Source organism: Astyanax mexicanus, unplaced genomic scaffold (assembly GCF_023375975.1).
Source record: "Astyanax mexicanus isolate ESR-SI-001 unplaced genomic scaffold, AstMex3_surface scaffold_34, whole genome shotgun sequence".
NCBI classification, from domain to species: Eukaryota; Metazoa; Chordata; class Actinopteri; order Characiformes; family Acestrorhamphidae; genus Astyanax; species Astyanax mexicanus.
The window spans coordinates 2252577-2274214 of record NW_026040044.1 but is presented as its reverse complement, the minus strand read 5'-3'; the positions used below and the strand labels follow the sequence as shown (position 1 = coordinate 2274214).

The 21638-nt window shown below is 35.1% G+C and overlaps 1 long non-coding RNA gene across 1 annotated transcript; it reads left to right on the top strand.

The window, feature by feature from the left end:
- The first annotated feature begins 11985 nt into the window (after positions 1-11985).
- LOC125790075 (uncharacterized) lies at positions 11986-14543 on the top strand. Its single transcript, XR_007430017.1, has 2 exons — positions 11986-12351; positions 12455-14543. It is a non-coding gene; the product is annotated as an uncharacterized LOC125790075 (long non-coding RNA).
- The last annotated feature ends 7095 nt before the right edge of the window (positions 14544-21638 follow it).

Sequence of the window (21638 nt, the reverse complement as noted above, 5' to 3'; positions counted from 1 at the left end):
CGGCGTTAAAACTAACGGCGTTACTAACGCCGTTACTTTTTTTCAGTAACGAGTAATCTAACTAATTACTATGACTGTAACTATAACGCCGTTACCATTTCCGACACCCCGTTACTGCACGTTACTTTAGCAGCTCTATTAACTTTTTTTTTATTATTTCGCTTTGCCCTGGTTAACCCCTCCTCTGTCCGGTGAACTTGAGCTTCTGGTCGCTGTGCCTGTGGTTTGGCGTGGTGAAGTGAGGCACAATTGTGACGATTTGCTGCTCTAATTAATTCAGTGATTGCCGTGGACAACCCAAGTTCCGATTTAAGGACGTTAAGCTCTTTTTAGCTGCTCCGGTTTTTGTGGTGCTGCTGCTTTCTATTTTAGAGCTTAGATTCTCTGCCCGAATCCCACCTGACCTGAGGACCGACCCGAAATCGGGCTCCTATTTTTATTTTATATAAAGCTCTGGTGTGATAATCACAATGTTGCTAAGTAACCAATTATTATTGTTCACTAAAGCGAACGAAATAGCGAAAACTGAAAGTGAAAAAACATTTGTGTTAACTGAATCTAATAAAAACGGTAATTAAAAGGAAAAAACATAACTATCTCAAACTGTATTTTGTGTTTATAAAACTAACTAAAACGAATTTAAATTACTGATAGAATACCCTCATTTTTGTGTTTAATTTATTTATAAGCGCTGTTGTACAGCGGAGTTGTACAGCGGGAGGTGTTGTGCCTAGCGAGCGGCACCTCGTGGTCCTTCTTGTGTAAAGCGCTCGCGCTAGCAAGCCCACCCTAAAAACTTACTGAACAGAAAAAATAAAAACAAAATAAAATTAAACTATAATAAAAATGAAAAATGTAATCACGTAGCTCTGGGCGCACGTGAATGCCTCCGCGTTTGACTTGCAGCATTGTGTGTAGCTGTTCTTAAAAATCATTTAAATTAAATAATAGTTCTATGCTTCTATGTTACAGTGTTAATTAACATAATTCTGATTATATTTCGCTCATTCAATCAGCCCGAAAACAGTTTATGGTTTGGGTTGGGTAGGGCTTGGGCAGAACGTGCACAGGCTCGGCTGGGTCGGGTCGGATTTTTTGGGCCCGATTTAAGCTCTATTCTCTTTTGGTGAAGCTGTTATATTAATACCATTTTAACGGGCATTAAATTGTTGTTTTTGTCCATTCTTTTGTTTTATATATACATATTGTGTGGCTTGGTTTGTTTAATTTCATCCCCAGACGCGTTTTTCCGCTTTTTTCAGTATTACAAGTTTTAGTAATTTTCTTTGTTTGTGTGATGAATTTCGTTTTATTTTTTTGAATTTCGTTAGATTATATTTTTGTCAACATTTTGGGTTTATTTTCGTTTGTTATTTTTTGTTATTTTTCTAATAATAATAGTAAATGCATAATTGATTTCCTTTTTTTTGAAGGGCGAATAATAAAAAGTAACGCATAGTTACTTTTACTGGTAACTAATTACTTTTATAGTGGAGTAACTCCGTTAGTAACTCAGTTACTTTTTTGGAGAAGTAACGAGTAACTATAACTAATTACTTTTTCAAAGTAACGTGCACAACACTGCTGACGCCTAGAGCTGGCTTGTCAGCGTGGCGGCCATATTGGATGGGTCTCCTATGCACCCCCAGTGCATTAATTTACACTGAGGAAGGTGATTAATACACTTATAATAATCACAACTCTACCAATTTATACCCAATTTTCATACATATTTATATATTCTCATTTTCTGTAAATAAATGCTCTAAATAACAATATTTTATTTGGAATTTAGGAGAAATGTTGTCTGTAGTTTATAGAATAAAACAATAATGTTCATTGTTCATCATTTACAACGGTGTGAAAAAGTGTTTGCCCCCTTCCTGATTTCCTCGGGCCGCCCTCAGCAGCAACAACTGCTGTATATTAATATACTGTACTACATTTTTTTAGCATGTTAAAAATTGACTTTAAATTTTATAAATCTAGTAATTTTATTTACTTTCTAAACATGATACATTGTGCTTTAAGTGAATTACTTAATAATCTTCTGCTGTTTTTCTGATAATGAAGTCTGATTTCTTCATATATTGTGTAATTATATATGTACTCCTAACAGTAGAGTAAGTCACAAACATATATAAAAGCCCAGTCATGCAAACAAAAATATATATATATTAAAAAATACAGCGATTTATAGCGAAATGTCAGAATCTTAAAAGTATATATATATATATACAACCTTTATTTAAAGTTTCAAGATGATACATATGAACCACGACAGAAGACAGCATGAAAATATACATTAAGAAATAAAAAAATAATAAAAATTTTAACTAGAGGCCAGTTAAAGCTCGTCATAAATTCTTACAGTTTTTAGGTATTTTTTATTTCTTATTCTTAGCAATTAATGATAATGATTTCAAAAATGAAGTAAAGTCCAGTTAGAAGATATACATTTTTGGTATTAAGGTCAAGTATTTATAACAGTGAAAGTAGTATTTACTCAATAAAAATAATACAAAATAATAATATACTCTATATGAAGATCAGTGTATAGAAAAAAAACAGTATGTATTTTTTTAAATGCAAATCTTTGCTAAAGTTTGCAAAAACCTTGAAGTTTGCAAAAATCACCTGGATGCTTGGTTTCTTTTTGGTTTGCACATTTATTTATTTTTTATATATATTTTTTTTATGTTAAGTGACACTTTGTTGATGTTGTTTGTTATATATATATATGTATATAATTGCAAATTTACACATAATATACACATTTAGAGATTGGACCAGTTTGTTTACTTGTTTTTGTACTTCATAATTTATTTTTCGTTACTGTCCAATGAAAAACACTTATCTCCAAAACAGCAACTTTACAGGAGAGAGAAAAAACCCCTGTAAACTTTCAATGGAAGTCAATGTAAAAACAGTGTACTGTAACACTTTTAATGAATGTCATCTCTATAAGATATACATCTCTATAAACATACTCATAACACATTATAATGCATTCATAATGCTATAAATATTTATAAAAATTCATAATTCATCATAGCCATGTTTATAAAGCATTATGAACTGTGATTATAATGCATTAATAGCTGTGTTTATAACATGTTATACATCAATACCAAGAAACTCAGTCCCTGCTTGCAGATTTTATCATGACTAAAAAAGCTCCCAACTTATAAACACACCCTCAGTAATCCTATAAATATATTTTTAACCACTTATAAATTATTCTTGTCTTGAATATAATATTAATTATAGTCCATTATAATGTATTATAACAGGTCTTTTTGTGCTCTAAGTAAAGTGCCAGACTTTCATTGTTGGACTATTTTTAGATTATTAACGATAGATATATATATATATTCACAATTTTAACATATATATTATAAGCACAGCTTATAACGTAATATATTATGATCACAGGTCATAATGCTTAATAAACATGGCTATAATGGGTTATGCATTTTTATAAATATTTAAAGCCATGTTTATAATGCCTTATGAATGCATTATAATATGTTATGAATGTGGTTATAGAGTCTAATAAAGAGTTTATTTCAGGTCATTTTAAAGAGTTTCTATTGGTCCGATCATCATATAATGTTGGCACAGTGTAAGAGACAGTTTAACTGTTTAAAAAATGTAGTAAACTAAAAATCGATGTAAAAATAGAGACATGTTTTTTATAGGACAGTGAAGTTTTGGCAAATAAATACTGCATATTTTCTATAACTTATGTTTTTACACTAGTTATTCATTTTACACAAAATTTGGTAATAAATTTATTTAAACAACCAAAAAATCTAAGGAGCCACTCGGGAGCCGCCCAGCTTTTTACTGAGAGGAGCTGAAGTGTATAATTAATTTATTATATAATTTATTATATGATTAAAATATAAACTCACCATCCAGCAGCTGCAGAAGAATCACAGTCAGGAGAAAAATCACCGACATTTCTCACTCAGATCTCAGTCTCAATACTAAAGATCATTTATATACACTGATAAACATCACCTACACTATATACACACCTGCAGATCAGATACACTCCTCACCACAACCCCACATCCTGCTGATTACACACCACACACACCTGTACCCTCTGCTATATATACACACATATACAACCCTGTAAAAAATAAGATTTCACTTAAAAATGATGAGTTTCTTTAATTTTACCAAATTAAAAACCTCTGGAATATAATCAAGAGGAAGATGGATGATCACAAGCCATCAAACCACCAAACTGAACTGCTTGAATTTTTGCACCAGGAGTAAAGCAGCATACAGTTATCCAAAAGCAGTGTGTAAGACTGGTGGAGGAGAACATGATGCTAAGATGCATGAAAAATGTATTAAAAATATTGATTTCTGAACTTTATGAATATAAACTTGTTGTTTTCTTTGCATTATTTGAGGTCTGAAAGCTCTGTTTTTTTGTTATTTCAGACATTTCTCATTTTCTGTAAATAAATGCTCTAAATGAGAATATTTTTATTTGGAATTTGGGAGAAATGTTGTCTGTAGTTTATAGAATAAAACAACAATGTTCATTTTACTCAAATATAAACCTATAAATAACAAATTCAGAGAAACTGATTCAGAAACTGAAGTGCTCTCTTATTTTTGTCCAGAGCTTTATTACTGCATAGCAGAATAGAATAGAATATCTGAAAAAAGCAAATAAAACAAAAAACACTCATTACAATGAATGTTCATAATTGTCTCATCACAACTACAAACTTCAATGTGTTCTGTTCATCTTCATAAAGTTTTAAGAGTTCAGAAATAATCAATATTTGGTGGAATAACCCTGATTTTTAATCACAGTTTTTTTATGCATCTTGGCATCATGATCTCCTCCACCAGTCTTACACACTGCTTTTGGATAACATTATGCTGCTTTACTCCTGGTGTAAAAATTCAAGCAGTTCAGTTTGGTGGTTTGATGGTTTGTGATCATCCATCTTCCTCTTGATTATATTCCAGAGGTTTTCAATTTGGTAAAATTAAAGAAACTCAACATTTTTTATGTAATTTAGCTTTATGAAGCGAGGGGGTTTTACAGCTGAACCAAATTTAATGCTATATTAGAAGTTTCAGATCCTGAGAACTAGGTGACTTTTAGAAATCAGGTGAACTTTAGGAAACAGGTGTTTTTCAGGAAACAGGTGACCTATTTTAGTGATCTATAAGTGAGCTGTTTACTGTGCACTGTGCAGCTTGATTCAGGGCGTGTCAGTGTATCTTTCCTTTTAACAAAACATGTAAAAGTCATGTATTAATTCTCTTAATTAATCATGGGTGTGTTTAAACCAATCAGAGTGTCTCTTGCTCATCATTCTCTTTAAGAGTAGATCAGGTGAGCTCTGACTTTGGTGGATTGCTATTGTAACGGTGCAGCTACCTGGACGTGTTCAACAAACTCTTCTCAGCAGAGGAAACTGTGAAATGAAAATGATACGTATAAATAAAAATATTAAAGATGTGACGATCAAAAGTGTTCAGCCCCCTTTACTCTGAAATCCCTATAAATAAAATCCACTGCAATTAATCAATTTCATTTAGAAGTCTTGAATTTATTAGTGAATCCAAGTGTGTGTAGTTTTAATTTTATTTTCATTCCACTTCATAATTATGTGCTACTTTGTGTCACTTCAAATCTCAATAAAATACATTTTATTATTTCGTTCAAGAGGGATGAATACTTTTGCAAGCCACTGTATACACCAAACAAGCATCTATTCATCTCAGCTCCACTGATCATATAGGATCATATAAACACCTCAGAATCACTGCTGGACTGAAAATAGTCCACCGGCGGCCTCTTGTCCTGTGGGCAGTGTCCTGTAGGCACAGAGCCCAGCGTCCAGTAGGTGGAGTTCTGTGGGTGGTGTCCTGTAGGTGAAGTCCTGTGGGCGGACTTCTGTGGGCAGCAGCGTCCTGTCCTGTGGACAGCATTCTGAAGATGGTGTCCTGTAGTCAGTGTCCTGTGGGCAGCGTTCTGAAAACGGTGTCCTGTAGTCAGTTTCCTGTGGGCAGCGTTCTTTAGATGGTGTCCTGTAGTCAGTGTCCTTTGGACAGTATCCTGTAGATGGTGTCCTGTAGTCAGTTTCCTGTGGGCAGCGTTCTGTAGATGGTGTCCTGTGGGCAGTATCCTGTAGATGGTGTCCTGTGGGCAGCATTCTGTAGATGTGTCCTGTAGTCAGTGTCCTTTGGACAGTATCCTGTAGATGGTGTCCTGTGGGCAGCATTCTGTAGATGATGTCCTGTAGTCAGTGTCCTGTGGGCAGCATCCTGTAGATGGTTTCCTGTGGGCAGAATTCTGTTGGCAGTGTTCTTTGAGCAGCAGCATCCAGTGGACGGTATCCTGTTGGTAGCAGCGTCCTGCAGGCAGTAATCTGAAGATGGTGTCCTGTAGTCAGTGTCCTGTGGGCAGCAGTGTCCTGTGGACAGCATCCTGTGAGCGGTTTGAAGTGAATTTTAGGGAAAACAGGTCGTGACGTTAAGAAATCGGCTCATGGGGGGCTTTGAGTGTTGCAGCACTGCCACTATGATCGGGAGATATCAGGTTTGAATCCCGGTCATGCAGCTTGTCATCAGCTGCCGGAGCCCTGAGAGAGCACAGTTGGCCCTGCTCTCTCTGGGTGGGTACAGTAGATGGGTGATGTGGATCAGCACAAGGCTGCGTCTGTTGTTTAATGGGTGATGACAGTCTGAGTCAGCTTCCTGTAATTGTTCTGAAGTCTGAATCGTTTAGAATTGTGATTGGATGTAGAGAAGTATAATCATATACCATTCTGACTCCCTATTGGTTTATACTGTAATCCATCACACCTGCACACGCCCCCCCCCCCCCCCCTCCACGCCCCCACGTCCAGTAAGAACACAGCAGACGTATGTAGTCTAGTATGAAGATGATCCGTGCAGAGACTCAAGAGACAAACTCCAGATAAACTCCAACAGTCTAACTAAACTTCTTTAATATATTTACATTCTACTAAATAAAATACATTTATTTATAATCAGCATATATGCAGCTGAAACACTAGAGAACAGCCTAGTGCAAAATCCCAAATTATATTATCAACATTAACATTTTAATATTCTAACATTATACTCATTATGGCTTTAAAAAAACAGTGTTTTGGGGAGGAGGGATAATATTGCACTATAGGACTCTGTGGGCGTGGCCTAAGCTTTTGTTCTTAATGGCTTTATTTTTTCCTCTTACTTTACTTTCACTTTTATACTTTGATTAGTTTTAAAACCAGTACTTGTACACTTTTACTTAAAGAGTAAAAAGCTTCAGAAATATTTTAAACCATAGTATCTACACTTCTACTCAACCATTTTGCAGTTGCAGGGAGCCAAATTGACTGAGAATGAAATGTGTTGAAATTATGACATTATTAAATTTAAAACCCAATGTGAATTATTTATGATACGCTCATCTTTTTTGTCTTTAAACATTGCATGGGGCACCTACTCTACTACTTAAAAGCGGCACGTTATTATTTTTGTGCATAATATAATGCCCCCACCCCTATTGCCTGAAATGGCACGGCTCGGTTTGCTCTGTTGGTTGTTGCCAGATGTGACATTTTCCAGTCAAATAAATAATCAAAAAATGCATGGAGGCGCTACATCTTGCGCATGTTTAACCATTTTTAAAGTGTATGTGGCCATTCTATACAAAAACTTGTCCAGTGCAATATTTGTGTAAGTTAAAAACTTAAAATAAAATAAACAAATAGGATGAAAAATCGTAACTTATCTGGCAACCTTAGTCCTAACTAAAGTAGCAACGCTACTTGAGTTTGGCAGGAGACAAGTTCACCGCGCGAAGTTGCTACTAAATGGTAATTCAACTATGAAGCGACGGTTTGAGTCTGGAGCTGAGAAGAAGAAAAAGAAGCAGAAAGATGAGGCCCATGCATCCCTTTCTGGTGAGTAACTTCGATGATAAAGGTTTAAATAGTTTTGATTACTTCATGTTCAGTGGTGTTGCCTGAGCTAGTTACGTTGGCTTTGCTGATTTGGTAGCTTTAAACGCTTAACTAGAAACTAATCTGGGTATTGCAAGGCACGTGGCACGTTTGCAAATAGTAGTAGTGTAGTTTGAAGATTTTTAGTGACTTTAATAAAAAATTAATAAACAGAGTAGCCTACCTATTGACTAATGCCGTCAGTGCACTATCCAAATGGTCTGTATGACAGCAGGATCAGACAGCTCTATAGATTTTGACAGGCTGATATAAATACACCACGAATATAAACGATAATTTCATAACCTTTAAGGCTGGCTTGTGTAAATGACGTGTCCACTGCTTAAAATAGACATGCATCGTTTCATTTATTATTTATACATTATAAATAGTACTCTTGTGCTGTTCTAAACTGTTATTGGCCTTACTTATAACGTTGTAAATATTCACAGTTACATGTGTAATTTTAATAAATAGTAAAATTTTGCGTAAACCTTTTGTGTTTGTGTTTTTTTTTTTTTTTTTTGGGGGGGGGCCTCCCTGACCAGTTATGCTTAGGGCCTCCAAAACCTTAGCAGCGGCCCTGCTTATCATACTCTAATGGGAATGCCATGGAAGTGAGTTTCCTTCCTCCCTGTGGAAAACAAATGAAAAACTTTCCACTCAGTAACTGGAGTTAGTTTAGGACCTGATTCCAAGGCTGGAAGTTTCTATTTCACACTGAGAGGTAAGAACTGTTAAATTATCAATAGCAAATGACTCATATCAGATCAAAAACTGATTTAATGTCTAAAAATACATAAAAATGTATCATGTAGAAAGATTTCTTTATTGTTTAGAACATTATTATGTAGAAAAGTGACGTTAATGTATGTAAAACTGTACAGAAAAGTAACTTTATTATGTAAAAAATGAATTATTATGTTCATTCTGTTAAAAACAGGAGAGCTAATGTGATTAAACTGTCACACTGCATACAGTCTTATGCTGTTTAAATATATAAATGTACATAACCAGTCCTCTACAGGAAATTATATATGACTCTTTTTGTTATATCAGTTAGATACTGTTATTATTAGCATCCTGAATTATAGATTGGTAAGTACACACATAATAAAGCTATCACTAAAAGTATGTTAGAATCTTTGTATCAAGATCACTGTATGTGTATTTAATGTTAAATATATTAAAATATAATTCATGCCACAGAGGGTTAAAATGATGGGTCTGGAGCCAAAGGAAATAACACTGAATAATATTATTGTATATGAAATATATAATAAGTATAAAGGTGAAAGGTAACTAATAATTAAACTCTGTTGAAGATTTGAGTTTTTCTTAAGTTCCTTCAGTGTAGGAAAGTTTTCCTGACTGTTTGTAGAAGAACAGCAGCTTCAGTCAGACAGATGTTGATTTTTGAACATGTGGCCACACCTTCTGTCAAAAGAGAGCTCTGGGAAAAGAGGATTTTCCCAGCAAGACCAGAAAACAGCTTAATCTACCCACAGAGACCCATGACCTTACTACACTATCGGAATATAAACAAACATATAACTAGTTCTTGATGTTTTAGGATAAAAATATCTCCATGAGAATGTGATACAACACAAGCCCTCATTGATCCCAGTTCATATATTTCGGTACCACTTTAAAATAAGACTACCTTTATAAAGGGTTTATAAATGGTTTACAGTCATCATTTGTTTCTAATTCTCTTCTATTTCTGTTTGTATTTTCTATTTTACTATATTTTAATCAGATATATTCCACTGTCCTCCACTGGCAACCATGATCTCCTCACGTCGGGCACTCCTCCTGTGGTGTATCACCTGTACAGGTACATGTTGAACTGGTGACCATTACTATAAACTATATATAAAAGAAGTTCAGTTAAGATTTATCATGTCTGTATTGTTCAGCTCAGTCTCAGACCTTCATGTCGGTGGGCAACGGCTCCTCAGCGGTTCTGCCGTGTGATTGGACAGCAGTCTCCAGCACTCCGTCGTCCGATCAGAACCTGTACATCGAGTGGAGAACGTTTTCTGGGACGGTGTTTGAGAGGAGGGGTAAAGAGCATTATGAGGGGGAGGGGTATGAAGATCGGGTTGATGTTCCTGAAGATAAACTGAAGAAAGGAAACTGTTCTCTGGTTCTGAAGGAGGTTAAAGCTGAAGATGCTGGAGTTTATCAGAGTTACCTGCTGGAGAAACAAGAGAAAAGATCCCTACAGTCTAAACGAGTCTTTATTCAGAGCGTGGAGCTCTCAGTACACGGTAAGGACTATGAAATATTGTGGGCTTGTGTAAAACAAACATTTATGGTGTGATTCGTTATTTGAAAGATTAATTTCCCTTCATTTTTCTTATTTTCCCAAAGAAATGTCTGAACAGTTTTCTGGAAATGTACCAGCAGACCGTGAGTCACCATTTACTCTTTTGTACATAATGCACCTTTTTTTGTAGATTAAAACAATGAAGTGACCTTTTTCAGCTCCAGCCCAACAATGAAAGAAAACTCAACGTTTAGGGTTTAGTTTCCCCCACACCAACAGTCTATTATCACTCCTTCCTCCTGCCTGGTTTAAAAAGCAGCAGAGCTTCTGAATATATCTACACTGATGGGCGTGGTGTTCTGGAAATGAGGTGTTCAGGTACATTTCTGGAGTTTTATCTTGTTTATCTTGGTAACAGAAAACACAGGAGCTCCACTGACTGAATACAACCTAGACAGACGCCAACAGTCAGACGTTCATCGCTATCTCGGCAACACAGGCACAAACTCTTCTCAGCAGAGGAAACTGAGCTGCTGGTTGACGCTGTGAAGGAGCTCCACCTGAGCGCACCTGCTTTAGCTGACAGTAATGGGCGTCTGACTGTTGACTGTTGTGAGGGTTTTAATCAGTCAGTGGAGCTCCTGTATTTTCCGCCACCAAGAGAGAAATATGCCAGAAATGCACCTGAACACACCTCACTTCCACACTACTACACCCATCAGTGTAGATATATTACTAAACTTTGATGCTATTTTAACAGCGCGGGAGCAAGGCGTGAAAATAGTCTGCTGACGGGGTATAGGGACACGCAATGTTAATTTCAAATAATTCACAAAAATTTGTATAATTCATTATTATTATGCTACTGTAAAAGGTGAAGTTTACTTTGGACACTAGTATTTTACATTATTTTTACAGGAGCATTATGCAAGTAATTCATATAAAATGTTATAGTCAGTTCTGTAGAATGTAAAGTTTTCATTAGAGTGCGCTGGTTGTATTTTACCATATTCTTACAGGGTTACTGTGATTCACCTATGATGAATTGCTTTGCAGTATTCTACTGTAGAATGTAAAGTTTACAGTAAAATACTGGTGGCTGTAATTGATAGTATTTTACAGAATATACTAACATTTAAATTATCTATGTCTGTATTAAAGAATTTAAACTCAGTGATATTTTCTTCTCTGTTTTTACAGGAAGTTCAGCAGTGACGAGTGTTCCCTCACAGATCTTAACATTCACCATTCTCTTAAACATCCTCACCTGAAGAGTGTTTTTATGATGTCTCCATTCCTGAAGCATTAGGAATCATATCAGACGTTGGTCAGATCTCGGGCTACAAAATTAACCTCATTAATAGTGGGTTTTTCTCTATTATTATTCAGACCCAAATTATGTCCTTTGACTTCTATTAATTAAAAATAAGTAAGGACATTTTTAAGTATCTTGGAGTGACGGTAACCCACAGATTAAGGACAATGTTCACCTTCCTCTGCACAGCACCATCACCAGACTCAGGAGGTATTTTGTCCCTCAGGCCATAAGACTGTTGAACTCCTCTCAGCACAGCAAACTGAAGACTCTGTGACACTTTTTCATTCCGGCAATTCTGGACACTCAATGGGTTATTATATCCTATTATTATCCTATTATCCTAATATTATATCCTATTATTATTATTAAATTACATTACATTACATTACATTACATTTGGCAGACGCTTTTGTCCAAAGCGACTTACAATAGTTAAGTACAATGTAAAATAAATTTAAAGGTAAAACATCTTTGGATAGGGATAAAAGGAGGACAAAGGGGAATAATAGGATAGAGGAGTGAAGGAGGGGAAGAAGGAAATGAGGTTAGAAGTAGTTATTGTGTTAGATGTGTTAGGAGAGTAAGTGCTCTTTGAAGAGCTCAGTCTTCAGGAGTTTATTAAAGATAGTGAGAGATTCTCCTGATCTGGTAGTAGAAGGTAGTTAGTTAGAGGTGTTAGGAGAGTAAGTGCTCTTTGAAGAGTTGTGTCTTCAGGAGTTTCTTAAAGATAGCGAGAGATTCTCCTGATCTGGTAGTGGAAGGTAGTTAGTTAGAGGTGTTAGGAGAGTAAGTGCTCTTTGAAGAGCTCTGTCTTCAGGAGTTTATTAAAGATAGCGAGAGATTCTCCTGATCTGGTAGTGGAAGGTAGTTTGTTCCACCATTGGGGAACTCTGTATGAGAACAGTCTGGATTGCTTTGTGTGAATGTTTGTTTGGTAAAGCGAGGCGACGTTCATTGGAGGAGCGCAGCGGCCGGGAGGTAGCGTAAGCCTTCAGGAGCGAGTGCAGGTAGGAAGGAGCTGTTCTGTCATCACCTTGTAGGCGATTGTAAGAGCTTTGAATTTGATGCGAGCATCAACTGGTAGCCAGTGGAGCTCAATGAGCAGCGGGGTGACATGTGCCCGTTTTGGTCGGTTGAAGACCAGACGTGCTGCTGCGTTCTGGATCATCTGGAGTGGTTTTACTACACAGGCCGGGAGGCCAGTTGGCAGGGCATTGCAGTAGTCGAGGCGTGAGATGACGACTGCTTGTACCAGGAGTTGGGTGGCCTGTTGCTTCAGAGACGGTCTAATTTTTCGGATGTTATAGAGCGCAAAGCGGCAGGACCGAGCAACCGAGGCCACATGGTGCGTGAAGGAGAGTTGGTCATCAACCAGAACACCCAGGTTCCTAGCAACCTTTGTCGGTGAGAGAGAGAGAGAGAGTCGATGCTTATAGAGAAGTTGTGTTGAAAAGATGGTTTTGCTGGTATAACCAGAAGTTCAGTCTTTGAGAGATTTAATTGAAGGTGATGCTCCTTCATCCATGAGGATATGTCAGAGAGACACTGCGATATCCGTGCAGAGATTGAGTGATCTTCAGGTGAGAACGACAGGTATAGCTGGGTGTCATCAGCAAAGCAATGGTAGGAAAATCCGTGTGAGCGGATAACCTGACCAAGAGAGGTGGTGTATATGGAGAAGAGAAGGGGTCCCAGTACCGAACCTTGGGGAACCCCAGTGGATAAGGAGTGGGCTGAGGACAGCTGTCCTTGCCACGACACCTTGAACGAGCGCCCAGTGAGGTGCGATCTGAACCATGACAGCACATTGTCTGAGATCCCCATGTTTGAAAGTATAGTTAGGAGGAAGTCGTGGTTGACTGTGTCGAAGGCGGCCGAGAGGTCCAGCAGAATGAGCACTGAAGACTGACCTGCAGCTCTGGCAGTTTTTAATGTTTCAGTCACAGACAACAGAGCCGTCTCGGTAGAGTGTCCTTTTTTGAATCCAGATTGGTTCTGGTCCAGAAGGTCATTCTGGGAGAGGAAGCCAGAGACCTGATTTAAAACTGCTCTCTCGAGTGTTTTAGAGAGAAAGGGTAGCAGTGAGACCGGTCTGTAGTTGTCAACCTGGGCGGGGTTGAGAGAAGGCTTTTTAAGCAGTGGTGTCACATGTGCTTGTTTGAAAGCAGTCGGGAATACACCAGAAGTTAAAGAGGCATTGATCGTGTGAGTGATAGCCGGAATGATTGCAGGTGCGATAGTTTGCAGTAGGTTTGAAGGAATTGGGTCAAGCGGACACGTAGTAGGACTGCTACGCGTTAGGAGAGCCAGTGTCTCGTTCTCAGTGAGAGGAGCGAACGAGGAGAAAGCAACGCCTTCGGTGGAGGGACACCGGGCAGTAGAGCATGTAGTAGGACTGCTACATTGTGCATCAGTAAACTGGTTGCTGATAGCTGCCACTTTGCCAGTAAAGAATGAGGCAAGTGTTTCAGCCGTAAGGCATGTAGCCGGAGGAGGAGGCGGAGGGTTGAGTAGTGATTTAAATGTAGCAAATAGTTTCCGGGAGTCTGTGAGAGAGCAGAATTTATTGTGATAAAATTCAGCTTTTATCTATCTATCAGATATTATCTATCTATCATTTTAAACCAACTTTAAATCACTGGTCTTCACTTCCTATATCATTAGCGAGCAGGATGAACTCAATCAACATGATCATTTTGCAGGATGTTCTGTATAATGACAGGAAATGGTGGGCTGGAATGAGATAAACATGTGGGTAAAAACAGAAACAAAACCAAAACTTTAGCCCAATTCCATTTCTCTCTTATACTCTCCCCCTGGTGTTGGAGTGTAACTCTTCACCTTTACAACAGAGTGAGAAGAATAAAATAAGTAAAAGAATCAGGAGAACACTTTATTTTTTTACAGCAAACTTTTTGACATGTGTTAAAAAATTAAATTCAAGTAAAATATTTTATTAAAATATCATACATTTTAATAAATACAGTAAAATACTTTTAGCAGGAATTAAAAACAGTTTCTATACTGTATTGTAAATTACAGTTTCTTGCTGTTTATAAAGAACATTAAAATAATGTGAATTTTAATAAATCCTGTTAAATACTTGTAGCAGGGTTTGGAGCTGTTTACTGTACATTACTGTTTTTTATTGTTGATTAAAAAAACATAAAAATAAATGTAATTTTACATTTCCTATACTGTATTTTAAATTATAGTTTCTTACTGTTTTAAAAAACACTAAAAATAAAAGTAATTGTACAGTTTCTATACTGTATTTTAAATGATAGTGTCTTACTTTTTTATAAAAAAAACATTCAAATAACAGAATTTTACAGTTTCTATGCTGTATTCTGAATTACAGTTCTGTATTGAACAAAATACTGTTCACCATCATACTGTAAAGAAATAACAGTTTCTTACTGTTTATTAAAAAACATTAAAATACTGTACATTTTAATAAATACAATAAAATACTTGTAGCAGGTTTTGCATCTGTTTACTGTAAATTACAGTTTTTATTGTTTATTAAAAAACATTAAAATTAAATGTAATTTTCTGTACTGTAAAAATACTGTTCACCATCATACTGTAATACTGTAAAGAAAGCGCTGCTGTATTTTACACATATATTTTTATATATATTTGTTTTACTTATCATATTTACCATATATTTTTACAGTGTATTTTTAATTATGAGAGTTTATATAAAGTTTAGCTAAATACTGATTCAGCTCTATAAAATGATCTATGCACTGAATAAAGGTGATCAAACTGTAATGTTTTAAATGTGTTTTATTTTCCACGGCTGAGTTTTTAAACCAGGATCACATTTTAAACAAAGTTATTTACCTACAACTTTAAAAAGGTGACAATAAATGTGGAGTTTATTGTGAAATTATGTAAAATTAGCTTTTTTGTGATTTTCCAATAGAAAATAAACATGCATATATCAAAATGTAATGTAATCAGAAATACTTGATTATATATAAATGAAATCTGACAGTTTGGAGGCTCTGAATAACAGGATTCACTGTCTATAGAGGTTAAAAACTGCACTTCTAGATAATCTGCATGTTAAAATATCATCTTACATCATTCTCAATCATTACTGTTCACACTGCAAAAACTAAACCTTTCAGTGAAATTAGCTGATTTTTTGTCTCACTAAACATTGTGTGTACGTGTAAGATTATTTAGCTTATTTTTGTTATAATGATCTTAATCATTTTTTTTCACCTACTTTTAAGTAATTGGACCTAAAACTAAGCACACAAAAAGCTTTACTCATGCTGTGGTCCAAAAGACGTATATATACACTGGGAAAATGTTAAATGACCTTAAATCTTGTTGAAATATTTAAAATTTTTCATTTGTCATTTTTTTGTCCAAATTAAAACAGAAAAATATTTGACTTACCCTGGAGAAAAAAATATATACTTAATTGGGCTTAAAACATATTGAGAAATATTTAAGTATGCAGATTTATGTACTTAATTAAAATATATTATAACTACATTAATATTATTATGATATTATTATTATTATTATTATTATTATTATTATATGCTTTCATCAAATGTTTAAAAGTAAAATTTGATCAGATATTTTTAAAAAGTACAATATAGTGTATTTTAAATAAATAGACTACTTTAAAGTACACTTTTAGTTTAATGTAATTCAATATACTTCTAAAATACATGTTTCCAAATATACTTTTGTATGTTTTTAGCAAAGTGTGTTAAAAACAACAGTTACAGTAGTTCACTTAAATTACTAATACTAATTTAAAAATATTAAAGTAAATTTGTAACACGCTAAAAATTCTAGTACAGAATATTTAAATATATTTTTATACTTAAAAAAGAATATATCCTAGAAGTGTGTTACTTACAAAATACAGGAACAAGAAGCATATATATTTATACTCTAATGTAAATATATCACATACATTTAACATCAATTCTTACTACATATACTCTAATATATATAATATAATAAATAAAAAAAATATATAGTATAATAAAAGTGATACAGTTGTAATACTCATTATTAAATATATTATAATTTTGCTGTAAGCATATTTAAAATATATATGGGGGTTCATACATGAAGTAGTTTAAATGTTAAATGTTACTTAATTAAAGTATATTTAAAATAGTTCCATTTTAGTACAGTTTAAGCACAATTTAAGTAAGACTTTTGTACTATTTTTATACTGTAATTAAAGTATAATAAGTGCAATAAAAGTTGTTTTATTTTATCACTCTTTAAATACACTGATTAATAATTTGTATTCTGATCTTTTGGTCTGGACTGTTTTTTTTTTTTTTGTATAAAAGTGTCTCTAAATTCCTCAGTCAGCTGATCTTAGACTCAACACACTCTAATGGGAGTTCCATTGAAGTGAGTTTCCTCCCTTCCTGGGGAAAACAAATGAAAAACTTTCCACTCAGTAACTGGGGTTAGTTTAGGACCTGATTCCAAGGCTGGAAGTTTCTATTTCACATTGAGAGGTAAGAACTGTTAAATTATCAATAGCAAATGACTCATATCAAACCAAAAACTGATTTAATGTCTAAAAATACATAAAAATGTATCATGTAGAAAGATTTCTTTATTGTTTAGAACATTATTATGTAGAAAAGTGACGTTAATGTATGTAAAACTGTACAGAAAAGTAACTTTATTATGTAAAAAATGAATTATTATGTTCATTCTGTTAAAAACAGGAGAGCTAATGTGATTAAACTGTCACACTGCATACAGTCTTATGCTGTTTAAATATATAAATGTACATAACCAGTCCTCTACAGGAAATTAGATATGACTCTTTTTGTTATATCAGTTGCATACTGTTTTTATTAGCATCCTGAATTATAGATTGGTAAGTACACACATAATAAAGCTATCACTAAAAGTATGTTAGAATCTTTGAATCGAGATCACTGTATGTGTATTTAATGTTAAATATATTAAAATATAATTCATGCCACAGAGGGTTAAAATGATGGTTCTGGAGCCAAAGGAAATAACACTGAATAATATTATTGTATATGAAATATATAATAAGTATAAAGGTGAAAGGTAACTAATAATTAAACTGTGTTGAAGATTTGAGTTTTTCTTATGTTTCTTCAGTGTAGGAAAGTTTTCCTGACTGTTTGTAGAAGAACAGCAGCTCCAGTCAGACAGATGTTGATTTTTGAACATGTGGCCACACCTGAGAGCTCTGGGAAAAGAGGATTTTCCCAGAAAGACCAGAACAGCTTAATCTACCCACAGAGACCCATGACCTTACTACACTATCGGAATATAAACAAACATATAACTAGTTCTTGATGTTTTAGGATAAAAATATCTCCATGAGAATGTGATCCAACACAAGCCCTCATTGATCCTATAGTAAAGACATTTGTTAGAGGTAAAAAAAAATACAGGAAAGGGTATTTTTATGTAGAACACTGCTATGCAAAATTAACATTTAATTTGTGTAAACTTGACAGATTATTATTGTAATTTAGCAGTGATTTCAATCACTGTAAATTAATTTACATTTTTTTTCAGTAGAGTTATTTACTTATCGTCTGTAATTTTAACAGGAAAACTCTGGTAACCACAGCTGCCAGCGTTTTCCTGTAAAAACTACAGTTTTTTTTTTACAGTGTAGTTCACATATTTCATTATAGTGACTATTTCTGATTAATTTCACTCTGGAGACGCATCAGACATTCTACAGCTCTGTAAAAATGAAGAGATCACTTCAGTTTCTGAATCAGTTTCTCTGATTTTACTATTTATAGGTGTGATGAAAACAATAGTTGTCTTCATCACCAGCGTTGATACTTACCTGTATTACTTACTTTTTTATACCTATTGATACTTACCTGTTATACTTACCTTTTTATACCTTTTTCTTGTCTCTGGGGCAAGCTGAAGGGCCCTCAGCTACCTCAGGGAGGGGTAAGGGGTAGAGTAATTATTTAAAAGGTAACATCAAAAAGTAATGTTAGCATTCATGTTGACATTTGTAAAATCATTCTTTTTAAGGCCTTATGTAAATATTATAATTTCATGTCTGTTATGTCTGGAACCTCTGAAGCCTAGCCATTTTGCCCCTGTATATCTAGAAATGGTGTGATCCATTAAATTAGGGGCGGGGCTAATTGATTAAGAGGGACTGGGTAAGCTTTGGTTGGGGAAGGCTGGCTCAGTTATAGCTGACCTGATGCTGAGAGGGGGCACAGGTGCGGGTCGAGCTGGAACCGAGTTGTGAACCTATGGCCTTGCGGCCTTGGTTTATTTACCTGTACTGAAACTAGTCAGGAATTTTAACTGCGTTTATTTTCCCTTTTGCACAGTTTTTGTTTGTATTTTTTTTCACTCGCACTGTAAATAAAAGCTCACCATTTGAACTGCTGGATTCACTGCATTTTTTCCCCTTGGTCACTACCTACCCGCTGACTTCATGTCCCTGAGCTCGGGGTTCGTCGAGGCAGCGTCACAATAGGTTTATATTTGAGTAAAATGAACATTGTTGTTTTATTCTATAAACTACAGACAACATTTCTCCCAAATTCCAAATAAAAATATTCTCATTTAGAGCATTTATTTACAGAAAATGAGAAATGACTGAAATAACAAAAAAGATGCAGAACTTTCAGACCTCAAATAATGCAAAGAAAACAACAAGTTCATATTCATAAAGTTTTAAGAGTTCAGAAATAATCAATATTTGGTGGAATAATCCTGGTTGGTTTTTAATCACAGTTTTAATTTCATGCATCTTGGCATCATGTTCTCCTCCACCAGTCTTACACACTGCTTTTGGATAACTTTATGCTGCTTTACTCCTGGTGCAAAAATTCAAGCAGTTCAGTTTGGTGGTTTGATGGTTTGTGATCATCCATCTTCCTCTTGATTATATTCCAGAGGTTTTCAATTTGATAAAATCAAAGAAAATCATATTTTTTCTGTGTGCTCTTATTTTTATAATAAAAGATTAATAACCTAAGAAAGAGGTGTGTTTAAGTAAATTTCTGGAGTTTTGCTATCTTGGCAGCAGCTCAGTTTCCTCTGCTGAGAAGAGTTTGTTGAACACGTCCAGGTAGCTGCACCGTTACAATAGCAATCCACCATAGTCAGAGCTCACCTGATCTACTTTTAAAGAGAATGATGAGCAAGAGACACTCTGATTGGTTAATTTCACGTTACTCCCAAAATTAAACACACCTATGGGCAAGGTGTACTTTTCACGTTGTTACGATAGCAAAGACATTCTGAGAGCCTCACAGCACAGTGCAGATAGCACTTATTTACACACAAAACAGTGTATTAGCTTCTACAGATCTGTTCCAGTCATTTAAACTGTCATCATTTGTTTCTAATTCTCTTCTATTTCTGTTTGTATTTTCTATTTTACTATATTTTAATCAGATATATTCCACTGTCCTCCACTGGCTACCATGATCTCCTCACGTCGGGCACTCCTCCTGTGGTGTATCACCTGTACAGGTACATGTTGAACTGGTGACCATTACTATAAACTATATATAAAAGAAGTTCAGTTAATATTTATCATGTTGTAATATATGTTTGTATTCTTCAGCTCAGTCTCATACCTTCATGTTGGTGGGCGAGGGCTCCTCAGCTGTTTTTATGTAGAACACTGCTATGCAAAATTAACATTTAATTTGTGTAAACTTGACAGATTATTATTGTAATTTAGCAGTGATTTCAATCACTGTAAATTAATTTACATTTTTTTTCAGTAGAGTTATTTACTTATCGTCTGTAATTTTAACAGGAAAACTCTTTCACTCTGGAGACGCATCAGACATTCTACAGCTCTGTAAAAATGAAGAGATCACTTCAGTTTCTGAATCAGTTTCTCTGATTTTACTATTTATAGGTGTGATGAAAACAATAGTTGTCTTCATCACCAGCGTTGATACTTACCTGTATTACTTACTTTTTTATACCTATTGATACTTACCTGTTATACTTACCTTTTTATACCTTTTTCTTGTCTCTGGGGCAAGCTGAAGGGCCCTCAGCTACCTCAGGGAGGGGTAAGGGGTAGAGTAATTATTTAAAAGGTAACATCAAAAAGTAATGTTAGCATTCATGTTGACATTTGTAAAATCATTCTTTTTAAGGCCTTATGTAAATATTATAATTTCATGTCTGTTATGTCTGGAACCTCTGAAGCCTAGCCATTTTGCCCCTGTATATCTAGAAATGGTGTGATCCATTAAATTAGGGGCGGGGCTAATTGATTAAGAGGGACTGGGTAAGCTTTGGTTGGGGAAGGCTGGCTCAGTTATAGCTGACCTGATGCTGAGAGGGGGCACAGGTGCGGGTCGAGCTGGAACCGAGTTGTGAACCTATGGCCTTGCGGCCTTGGTTTATTTACCTGTACTGAAACTAGTCAGGAATTTTAACTGCGTTTATTTTCCCTTTTGCACAGTTTTTGTTTGTATTTTTTTTCACTCGCACTGTAAATAAAAGCTCACCATTTGAACTGCTGGATTCACTGCATTTTTTCCCCTTGGTCACTACCTACCCGCTGACTTCATGTCCCTGAGCTCGGGGTTCGTCGAGGCAGCGTCACAATAGGTTTATATTTGAGTAAAATGAACATTGTTGTTTTATTCTATAAACTACAGACAACATTTCTCCCAAATTCCAAATAAAAATATTCTCATTTAGAGCATTTATTTACAGAAAATGAGAAATGACTGAAATAACAAAAAAGATGCAGAACTTTCAGACCTCAAATAATGCAAAGAAAACAAGTTCATATTCATAAAGTTTTAAGAGTTCAGAAATAATCAATATTTGGTGGAATAACCCTGGTTGGTTTTTAATCACAGTTTTTTTCATGCATCTTGGCATCATGTTCTCCTCCACCAGTCTTACACACTGCTTTTGGATAACTTTATGCTGCTTTACTCCTGGTGCAAAAATTCAAGCAGTTCAGTTTGGTGGTTTGATGGTTTGTGATCATCCATCTTCCTCTTGATTATATTCCAGAGGTTTTACATTTGAT